The 4,692-nt window shown below is 48.1% G+C and overlaps 1 protein-coding gene across 3 annotated transcripts in view; it reads left to right on the top strand.

Moving 5' to 3' along the window:
* The window catches only part of LOC122541330 (macrophage mannose receptor 1-like), an 86,768-nt gene that overhangs the window by 8,916 nt on the left and 73,160 nt on the right, over positions 1-4,692 (top strand). The gene's annotated exons all lie outside the window — the stretch shown is intronic.

Here is a 4,692-nt window from a genome sequence, read left to right as displayed (position 1 = left end):
CAGTTCTGTATCCAAATGGCTAGTTCTCCCTGTATTCCATGAGATCTAACCTTGCTAATCTGTCTCCCATGGGGAACCTTGTCGAACGCCTTACTGAAGTCCATATAGATTAAGTCTATTGCTCTGCCCTCATCAATCCTCTTTGTTACTTCTTCAAAAAACTCAATCAAGTTTGTGAGACATGATTTCCCACGCACAAAGCCATGTTGACTATCCCGAATCAGTCCTTGCCTTTCCAAATACATGTACATTCTGTCCCTCAGGATTCCCTCCAACAACTTGCCCACCATCAAGGTCAGGCTCACCGCTCTATAGTTCCCTGGCTTGTCTTTACCACCCTTCTTAAATCCTTGCCAACCTCCAGTCTTCCGGCACCTCACCTGTGACGATCGATGATACAAATATCCCAGCAAGAGGCCCAGCAATCACTTCTCTAGCTTCCCACAGAGTTCACGGGTACACCTGATCAGGTACTGGGGATTTATCCACTTTTAACCATTTCAAGACATCCAGCACTTTCTCCCCTGTAACCTGGACATTTTGCAAGAGGTCACCATCTATTTCCCTACAGTCTATATTTTCCATATCCTTTTCCACAGTAAATGCTGATGCAAAATATTCATTTAGCATCTCCCCCATTTTCTGTGGCTCCACGCAAAGGGCTTATGTTTGATATGTCGATTCTCCTGCCCCTTGGATGCTGCCTGACCTGTTGTGCTTTTCCAGCACCTCATTCTCGTCTCTGATCTTGAACGTCTGCAGTCCTCACTTTCTCCTGCACATAAATATAATCTTGGACAAGTAAGAAATGCTTTTGGTTTGTTTGTTAGATAGAATCTAACACCAATGTTTGTTTCTCCATACACTACTCTACAGAACCGACCAGTTTTAGTGACGATGTATATGAAGATTTTTTTTGAATAACATATATATATTTAACTTAAAAAAAAAACTTGTCTCCCCTAAACAGGAGAGGCTGCAGAAAGACTTGGGCAGGCTAGGAGAGTGGGCAAAGAAGTGGCAGATGGAATACCAAGTGGGAAAGTGTGAGATTATGCACTTTGGAAGGAAGAATAGAGGTGTAGATTATTTTCTAAAGGGTGAAAAGCTTCAGAAATCTGAAGCACAGAGGGACATGGGAGTCCTAGTTCAGGATTCTCTTCAGGGTAACATGCAGGTTAGTTAGCAGTTAGGACAGCAAGGGCGACATTAGCATTCATTTCGAGAGGGCTAGAATACAAGAGCAGGGATATACTGCTGAGGCTGTATAAGGCTTTGGTCAGACCGGAGTTGGAATATTGTGAGCAGTTTTAGGCCCCCTATCTAAGGATGGATGTGCTGGCATGGGACGGGGTCCGCAGGTGGTTTCCAACAATGATCCCAGGGATGAAGAGCTTGTCATGTGAGGAGCAGTTGAGGAGCCTGGGTCTGAATTCAATGGAGTTTAGAAGGATTACAGAATACCTGGAGATGCCTGGAGAAGATGTCTCTACTCGTGGGAGAGGCTAGGACCTGAGGGCACAGCCTCAGAGTGAAGGGAGAACCCTTTAGAACATAGAACATTCCAGCGCAGTACAGGTCCTTCTGCCTATGATGTTGCATTGCCATGTGGAACCAATTTGAAGCCCATCTAACCTACACTATTCCATTCTTGTCCATGTGTTGATCCAATGACCATTTAAGTTGGAGAGTCTACTACTGTTGCAGGCAGTACATTCCACACCCCTACTACTCTCTGAGTAAAGAAACTACTTCTGATATCTGCCCTATATCTATCACCCCTCCATTTAAAGCTATGTCCCCTCGTACTAGCCGTCACCATCCAAGAAAAAAGACTCTCACTGTCCACCCTATCTAACGCTCCGATTATCTTATAAATCCCAATTAGGTTACCTCTCAACCTTCTTCGCTCTGACAAAAACTGCCTCAAGTCTCTCAGCCTTTCCTTATAAGACCTTCCCTCTATACCAGGCAACATCCCAGTAAATCTCCTCTGAACCTTTTCCAAAGCTCCCACATCCTTCCTATAATGCGGTGACCTGAACTGTATGCAGTACCCCAAGTGTGGCCGCACCAGAGTTTTGTTACAGCTGCAGCATGATCTCGTGGCCCCGAAACTCAATCCCTCTCCCAATAAAAGTGAACACACCGTACACCTTTAGAATGGAAATGAGTGGGAATTTCTTCAGCTGGGTGGGGTGGGGGTGGGGGGTGAATCTGTGGAACTAATTGCCATAGAAGGCTGTGGAGGGCAAATCATTGAGTGTCTTTAAGACAGAGATAGGTAGATTCTTGATTGGTCAAGGGATCAAAGGTTGTGGTGAGAAGGCAGGAGTATGGAATTGAGAAACATATCAGCCATGATGGGAACAGACTGGATGGGCCAAATGGCCTAATTCTGCTCCTTTGTCTATGGCTTTTATACTTCCGAGCAGGGAGGTTAAAGGGGGGGGTTTGAATACAGGTTCAAAAATAATGAGGGGTTTGGCGAGATGAAATAAGCGGAAACTGTTTCTGCTGACAACAGTCAAAGCGGGAGAATAAGGGGACTCAGACTGAAGATGACCTGAGGCAATTATGACTCAGTGAGCTGTTACCAAGTGCAGTTCAACAGTCACTCTCTCTGTGGGCACCAGGTCATAGGAGAGGGGTGAATGCACTGGAGAGAGCGTGCAGAGGCATTCGCTGGAGTGGTTCCAGGTATCTGACCCTTCAGCGAAGAGGTCAGATTGAAGAGCTTGGGACTGTTCTCCCTGGGGAGAAGGCAGCTGGGAGAGGAGCTGACCGAGGTTTGCGAAACCACGAGGGAGCTGAATGGAGTGGGTGGGGGGATGTTGTTCCCGCTCGGAAAAGGAACGAGAAAATGAGACGGCGTGGACTTAACGTAACGTGCAAATGAAGTAACACAGCAAGTGGGTGACCAATGGAGTGCATGGCCTGGCAATGTGACCGAGGCAAGGCCAAGTGAGGCATTGGATAGTATTTGGGATGGGAATGGTACAGGGTAAGGGCAGGAGATTGTCACTCGGTCAGAGAACCAGCGCAGACACAGTAACAATTTTGGGATTCTGAAAAGCATCCTAAACAGGAATGTTTTACAGGTCCTTGGGAGGGGAGGGATTTTTTTTTTGTGTGACAGGGGGCTTACTCTGGACACACAGACCCACAAAGAAAAGCAAGGCTGACATTCAGGTTTGGCCCTGGTGGAGGCACTGTGCTGCGCTGATGGGAGCATGAACACTCAAGGCCCTGAATAAGCCAGAAGCCTCCCACAGCCACCATGGTCGAGCTGGTCCTGGCTCATGTTGACAGGTCCCCTCCCTTCATCACGTCCCTGAAAGCCGGGTGGAGCCATCTGCATTGCTGACGGACTCTTGCTGTGCAGAGCTGAAACAGTGGCAAAGACAGCTGCACCCTGCAGAGTGCTCCCCAGGCTGTGAGAGCCCGTGCAGGGCGGGCAACCACTAGAGGGGCCAAATGGCCTACTCCTCAGTCAAATGTGACCATGGGGGCAGAACAAGTCACCCACCTACAACTCCCCAACCTCACCTCCTGGCTCTCTGACCCCATGGACGGTCAAAGCCTGGTTTGATCGTGTTACCCTTCATTTTTTACTCCTGTTCATGTTCTTTTTCCTTAAAAAAATCCCCAACACCACTGCCTATGTTTACCCTTTATTGTGGGGAGGGGGGAACCAATTAACCAACCCTTTAAAAACGCTCTTTCTCAAAGCAACTTTCAAACAAATTTCGATTAGGACGAGTTAACGCTGGAGCTAATGACTTCCACCCAGACCCTCCCACCCCCATCACCTCCAAAAAGGACACTGTCAAATTCCGATTTGGAAGGTGGCTTTGAGTTTGTTGGGGGGGTGGTGGCTGGTCGAGGAGGAACTTCTAAAGGCTGCAAAACCTGGGGTTTAGAGGGGATCCCCCCCCTCCTTTCCCCATACTCTGTGACAGCTTGAAGATTGACAGTTCCTGCACTTAGCAGGTAGACACACTGAGAGGCAAGGCACTGACTGACCTGGACGGATTGGCTCAGGAACCGGCCACAGCCTCTTCCTTTCTCTCCTTTAATTTCTTTTTTTTTGTTTTCAAACAAAATCGCGACGATTCCAACTCTCAGCGACTGCCGACCTTCTGCCCATCTCCCTTGACGTCCGGGAGAGACAGCTCAAACGCGGTCCTTCGCTTCCAGGGCGAGTTCATCAAGTGCTTGGGGGAAGGAGAGAGGAGGATTCCAGTTCACAAAGAGAAAGGGGGATAGATTGCATAGGTTTCCAGGAAGAGAGAGAGAGAGAGAGAGAGAAGGCAGGCACAGTTAATTCACACGTCTCTGTATTCCTCGGTGCTGACCTTTTGTCTGTGTGCTGGCTGGTACTGGGTATCAACTGAACGGACAAGCAAAACAACAAAATTATATCGACACTCAGGTGCTGGGCAGCAACTCAGTGCTGGCGTTTACTGCTTTTTATATTTGTCCTTTGTCTCTCTCTCTCTCTGAGGCTGAACAAATGCATTGCTCGGTTGCTCCCATGGGCATAACTGGGAATGGATTAATGTGCTATTTACTACACTCATCAGCACCAGCCACTACCCCACCCCCTCTCCCCTCCCCTCCCTCATTAAGACGCCTCTTGGTTCCATCAATCAGGAGACTTTTGCAAATGCTGACCTCATCCCTCTCCGC

Source organism: Chiloscyllium plagiosum, chromosome 37 (assembly GCF_004010195.1).
Source record: "Chiloscyllium plagiosum isolate BGI_BamShark_2017 chromosome 37, ASM401019v2, whole genome shotgun sequence".
Taxonomy (NCBI): domain Eukaryota; kingdom Metazoa; phylum Chordata; class Chondrichthyes; order Orectolobiformes; family Hemiscylliidae; genus Chiloscyllium; species Chiloscyllium plagiosum.
Note: the sequence above shows the minus strand (reverse complement) of the source record. Positions and strands in the feature narration are given on the sequence as shown.